The following is a 7,152-nucleotide window of genomic DNA, read 5'->3' as shown; positions in this document are numbered from 1 at the left end:
AAAATAGAAGTGAAGGTAACCGGAGCCGGTACCGAAAAGCTGTTTGAGATTGCAATGCAGCCCGAATAATTAGAAAAGATCAGATTGTGCCAAGAAAAAGTGATGAATAAAGGCAGAGAGCCAATGACTGAAGGAGAGATTAATACCGAGAAAGATGATGAGGGAATAATGAGGTATTTCTACAGAATTTAGGTTCCAAATGTTCAAGAGCTTAAGGACGGGATCTTGGATGAAATCCATAGTTAGAGGAATAAGATTTAGGGCAAACTCTGAATGTGATAATCATGGAGGTCGCCATCAAGATAGAAGGAACCCATAATATAATGAAGTGGAAAACAAGGATTTTAACGTATAAAATAACCCCGATTATGGGAGAAGGATGAAATATTTCATACTGAGAAAACAGAAGTCGAGCAAGGTAGGGAGAATCAGGAGTGTACTCCTATGGGGCAATTCATGGACCTGCCTAAATGAAACTTATACTTTTATCACCAACCACCACCCTGAGGAAAAAGGCAGTGGGAAATTCTTTTAGGACCTTTAATTCGCTTAAAGCTCTCAGAGTTTCAAGGGACAAATGACCCAATCGAGGCGAGAGCCTGGCTAAAGGAAATGGAGGAATCATTTGAGATTCAAAATGATTGGTGAGGTGCAAAAAGACTATTTTTGTTAGTTACCTTCCAATAGGAGAGGCCAGCCATTGGTGAAAACCCTAGAAAGATATAGAGTCAGCGGTTATAATAAACTGATTAAAGTTCAATCAATTATTTCCGGGAAAGTACTTCCCAAGGTTATGAAGATAGTGTAGAAGCTTAGAGCCTGAATAAATACGGACGAGTAGGATAAATTATGAATCTAAGTTGAAAACGTTGTCAAGATTCGTTCTGAAGACATGAATCCCATAAGAACATGATGTTTGAAGTCAATGATTAGTGGGTTCACGAAAAGATTGTAATAGAAAGGAAAATAAAATAAAAAAAAATCTGAAAGGGAAAGGAATATAAAGGGAATAGAGTTTAAGTAACGTTAAGGGAGTTAGGAATGTGGAAATCATGTGGAACCCTAGCAATAAAGAAGTGTGTCATCATCAGGATGTTGGTGACTGATCATAAGATAAAATCAAGGACGTACAATTAATCCCCTTTATATTGAGAGGATTCGATGAGACTTTGAGATAAATAGATGGATTAAATAATGAGACACAGATGGAATGAGGAGACAGGAAAGCAAGAAATTAGGAAATTGGATAAAGGAAGTGACCTTCAAGAATGTGAAGTATATGTAACACATGTGACTTGATACCCAAAAAGTAAAACGCCAAGTATAAGAAATATCCCAATATTGAGAAAACTGTTGAGATAAATGACAATAGTGAATGTGGATTTATTAATAAGAAGTTCACGTTGAATATGACCTATATATTTCAGAACGTCTTTACTACCATTACCAAATCAGGAAAGAAAAATGAATAATTGTTGTTATCCTTCGGAGGCCATATGGATTGACCTCAGTTTAAAAAAGGATGTTACCATGAAACTAAGTATAAACTATCGGGGCCGGAATGATTGAATGCGATACCTTTATCAGGGATATATGACTTGACTTATCAATAGAAGAGTGTGATTATTTTTTTAGGTGGAATTAAGGATAGAACCTCGATAACATGAGATGAACCCTAGGGGAATGCATAAAGGTTGGCATTTCACCCCAATAGGGACAGTATGAGTTTTGACAGTATGAATTGGAAAGGATTAAGGTAACAACAACCTTTAAGGATCAATGAAGAAATTTTTCAGAAGTATATAGACAATGGTTCTAGTATTAGTAAATGGTATTTTGATATGCCCTATATCTAGGGAATACAGGAGGAACGATTTTGAAGGATAACCTTAGAGGTCTTACAAGGATAAAGGTAATATTCAAAGTTCTAAAGAATAGAAATTTTGATAAAAGGAATATGACGTAATTATAATAATGCCAGGTGGGCACGTGTTGAACCATAAGAAAGTATAGATCGACCCAATGAAGGTCAAGATTAGTGAAAACAAGAAGGACCCAAGATTAGAGATGTCCTAAGTATGATCGAGAGTCGGTCGTAACAATGTTAACCTCTAAAGACCGAGGCAATAACTTATGGAAAATTGGTGATATTTTTTTTCTCACCAAAGCTTAAGGAAGAGCATTTTCACAAAAGCAGTGATTGGAAATGAGGTAGAAAATTTAGTTGGAGATCGTTCAAAAGACATTGATTATAAGGAATTATTACTATCAGGAAAGGCCAATGAGGTGGCCGACACTCTAACTGTAAGAGAGCAATTATAGGCACTCGTGCTAGAGGAATAAAATAATGATGGTTAAAGCCGTGAAGGTTGTATTATGGTGTGAAATATTGACATTCCTTTTGATGATTGTGCGATACTCAATCATAATAGTAGTTTAGTAAAGATTTAATTCATGTAATCACCGTGAGTGGGCTATCTATCTTAGAGGGTCCTACCTTGAGATAAGCTAGGACCATGTTTCAAAAAGGACTAAACAAACCCTTGAGTTAAGTCTTCTATTGAAGGCATATGGTTAATAATGGTGTTAACCTGCTATCATTGCTTTGATTGAAACTCTTCTACAATTTTATCTGCTTCATGTTATATGTACATCAAGTTCACGAGAGTTCTTCATGAATCATGAATGGTGATCATGTTGCCTCCTTAGAAGAATTCGATACAATAGCTATGGACTCTGTATGGTTAGATATTAAGTTTTCATGGAAAATGAATGACTACAATAGGTCAACAGTGGACCACAGTAATGCAGCAATGATTCTGCGAGTAATGAGCCGATTACAACCGTGAGAGTTCTATTGGAATGGATGTTGAGATTGAGTACCACTAATTGGGTTGTGGTAATGTATAAGTTATTATTGATAGACCAACTAAGCCGAACATTTACCTATGATATATTTATTCCTTCTTATCGATAAAAAGTAGTAATACTAAATGAAGAAGGTTGTGGTGTAGCAATGGATTCTAGTAACGATGATGTCTAGAATGAAATCCCAGATTCGATTTTCGCTGTCGAGGGAGTTTCAAAGGTGATTGTTTATAAGCTCGAGCAAGAGCATGGGTTCATAGAACGATGGATGGCATAGTAAAAGATTCAGGAACATGAATTGCGATGCTATAATACTTGATGTTGAGATATATATATATATTGTTCTTCTGTGATAAACCTCTATAGTTCAGAGGTAGACTCCAAGCCATATGTTTTGTGGCAATATTTTTATATAATTCTCTTAAATTCTTTCTTTTCTCTTCTTTTCATTTTCGTGTAAACTGAGAAGAACAACCCTTCCAAAAGGAGAGGTATAGCCGAATGACTATCTATCTGTGTGATAGAAGCCTATCAAGATACCAACTATTGTTTAACTGCTTGTCAAGTACTAAAGGTTGGCCACCTTCTGTACTAGCTATACAATAGAACAAATGTTCATGATCATAGTGATCTCTCAATAAATTCTTTTACTTCTACATGATTGATCAAACTTTGGAAGATAGAAGCAGCTAGAAAAGGAGTAGTATAGGTATGGTGGTATTCGAAATAGAAACGCGTTCGTGATACTAAGGTTAACGTGTTTATTAAACGGTTATAAAACTCTAGCGAGTAAAGGTATATCCAGAATAGTATTCCGTACGGAAGATAGTAACGATTACAAACTGGAAAAGAATAAGTATTGAGAAGTGAAAGTTGTAGAGCTAGATGATATAATGAGAGTCTGTGTGATAGACTTGAAAGAAATTTGGAATGACCACTTAGCACGGATTGAGTTTTCTTACGATGATAGATGATATGACAGTGTTGGAATATCGCCTTACGAGGACCTGTACAAAAAAAAGTTGTCGATCTCCCTTATATTGGGATGAAGTTGGAGAGCGCAAGATGCTCATGTCTAAAGTAGTCCAAATAACCAAGGACATAGTAGATCTAATCAGAGGACAGCTGGTAGATGCCCAAGATCGACTAGAGAAGTATGTCGGTATGGCCTGAAAAGATAAAGAGTATGAAGGAGGGAACCTAGTATTGTTAAAAGTATTCCCTTAAAAAGGATTGATGAGGGTCGGAAAGAAAGGAAAGTTAAGTCCACGATTTATTGGACCCTTGGAGATATTAAGACATATGGGGAAGTTAGCGTATGAGCTAGACCTACCCCCGAACCTGCAGCAAGTTTATAACATGTTCCACATATCAATATTAAAGAAGTATAATCCGAATGTCGGACATATAAGAGGCATACGAGCGCATAGACATGAAAACTATACTTAACCAATATGGAACAACTAGGAGAGGTTATAGATCGAAAAAGAGCAAGTGCTTCGGATGAAGGTTATCATGCTAGTCAGGGTTTTGTGGCAGAACCACAACGTGGGAAAATTAACTTGAGAGTTAGAAAGTGCAATGCTATAAAAGTATCCCCAACTGTTTTATATCTGATTCTGGAACGGAATCCTTTTAAGGAGGGGAGACTGTAATGACCCCAATTTTTTGGAAAATATTTGAAATTCTGATGAATAGTAACTTTTTGCTGATGTTGCTGATTAAGGAAAATTATCAAACCACATTATATAGGAGTACTCTTATGAAAATTCTGAGATCATATTAGTATTTCATAAAGTAAATGAGTGTATGTAAAGGTCATCAGAATTTAGATTTGAACACTTTGGTTTTTCCCGAAAATCCACCAGATACCGAAAGGATTAAGTATAAGGTAACATAATTAATAGGATTTGTATTTAAGGATTATAGAAGAGGATCATTAAAGGAATATAAGATATTAATAAAGGTTCAGGGAAGCCTAAGTAATAAGATCCCGAATATGATCCCTTAAACTATTAGCGAGAACGGGAGTTAATCGAACCGTAAAACAAATAAGCGACCAAGAGACAAGCTTGTACAAGAAGCCAAGGATTATGATATCATCAAACCACAAGGGATTGACACATGGCAAGAAAGTGAAGCATGATGGATGATGTCATCAAGGAGGAAGATATTTATTCAAGATTAATTCCCATCCACATTTTTTTAACACCTAAATTACCTATGTTAATTTGCAACCAAGCAATTCATTTCATTTTCCAAGACAAACAAGAAGCATTCTTCATTTCTTCATTTATCCCCTTGCTCTCGGCCAAAACCAGAGCAGCAGCTTCAAACTGTCATATCTCCTTCAATACTCACTCAAATATTATGTTCTATAGCTATTTGGAAAGGTATTGCGATGGCCTACAACTCTTGTTCACAAGTCTCGTCAAAATAAGCATGGTAAGACCCTCATTTTTATAGTTATTTCAATCAGACTTTTAGAAACTTTAAAATCTAACTTTATGTTTTCTTGATTGTTTGTGAGATCCAAGCTTGTATAAGGATTAATCAAGGTTTTAAGGCTTCTGAGAAACTTTCCCCTCACAAATAAAGGTATAAAACTTCTGGACCTTTAAGTACTAAGTTTGTTTGCTTGAATTTTGGGATGGTTTGGATGGATGAGTAGTTGTTTGAATGATTAAGCTTGAATTGAACTTTGATTGTTAAGTAGATTAATTGATTATGGAGATGGTATAATATTGAATTGGATTGAGGATCTTGAGCTTGTTTTGGCTAATATCAGTAGCCTAGGTTTGAATCTTGAAGTTGTGGATGGATTTTAGTCGGAAGTGCTTGATTTGGAGTGGTAAAAATATTGGAAATCGCTAAGTTCTAGCCGTCATAATGCCCGATTTTCTTTAACTGTTTCTGTGCTTAACTTTAGGACCCGTGAACTCACTGTAAAATTCTTACCTTTTCCATGTTTAGATAGTTCATGTTACGAGCTTCGTTTTGATATGTCGTTCGCCTAAATCCGAGTTACGAGCGACGAGAAATGACCGTTTTAAGTAACAGCATTTCGCCAGCGAACCCTAAAACCTCCAGTAACTTTGAGACCATAATTGAGACCCTTAAATGATTAATCGAAACACAAGAGATTTATGTCAAGTGAATAAGGCAGTTGTAAAGTTTTTGCGAAAGAGTCACCTTAAAATTCATAAAGGTTAATTTATTAAAATTGGTGTAGCCGAGGGTACGTGAGCGATTAACGCAAATCGTTAAGCGTATGAGCGACCGTAAGCGACCGTTAGGGTATGAGTGAGTTTTGATTAGTTTCTTAAGCAACCATGGTCTAATTCCGGATTATGTTGTTGTTCATAGGTTACCGGACCCACTCTAAGATTAAGTCTATCCCGGAATACTCAGTCAAGTTTTCAACCCGTAATACTGTTGTTGTGATGTAAATATATATGTACATTATCTTGTGATAAGTGCATGATTGCTATTAGCAAATCTTGTGATATATTGAAGCATGTTGATATGATATATATATATATATATATATATGCATGCCTATTTTGAGATTTTGAAATTTCATTGTCAATTCACTTGCTTATAAACTGCATAATATCTATGCTAGAGATAACTAGTACTTGCGTATACCCTTAGTATATGGGACCCAGAGTTGAACATTTTTTTAAACCGGGAGGCGATGTTCCCGAGTATATTATATATATTTATAAACAGTTTTCAAAACTATTAATAGAATAATGTTTATTCGATAGCTTTATATTATAAATGAATATTAGTCTGAATATTCGTTCGAGGACTTATGACTCCGCTTATTTTATTAAATGAATATTAGTCTGAATATTCATTCGAGGACTTATGACTTCGCTTATTTTATTAAATGAAGATTAGTTTGAATATTCATTCGAGGACTTATGACTCCGCTTATTTCATTAAATAATATTTTTTATTTTCTTAAAGAATAATGTTTCGATATTCACCAAGTATTCGAGAAATGATTGATATCGTCAATCATTCTTACCTTAAATATTTTTAGAAAGTTATTTTTAAAACTTTTATTTCATTTACTTTCATAAAAGCTATTCGTTATTGGAATATTAATTATAGCATAATATTCAGATATTCTTTGTTTATCTTGGAATTGATTTATTCTATCAAATCATCCTTATTCCAAACACTTTCAAAAATATTTTTTTCAGTCTTCAAAATGATTTAAAGGCTAGGGCGGATCCTAAAACTTGTTTTCAAATTTAAGATCTTCTTTTCGAA

The sequence above is a fragment of the Apium graveolens genome, chromosome 3 (genome assembly GCF_009905375.1).
Source record: "Apium graveolens cultivar Ventura chromosome 3, ASM990537v1, whole genome shotgun sequence".
Classification (NCBI taxonomy): Eukaryota; Viridiplantae; Streptophyta; class Magnoliopsida; order Apiales; family Apiaceae; genus Apium; species Apium graveolens.
The sequence above is the reverse complement of the archived record's forward strand: the minus strand, read 5'-3'. Positions refer to the sequence as shown.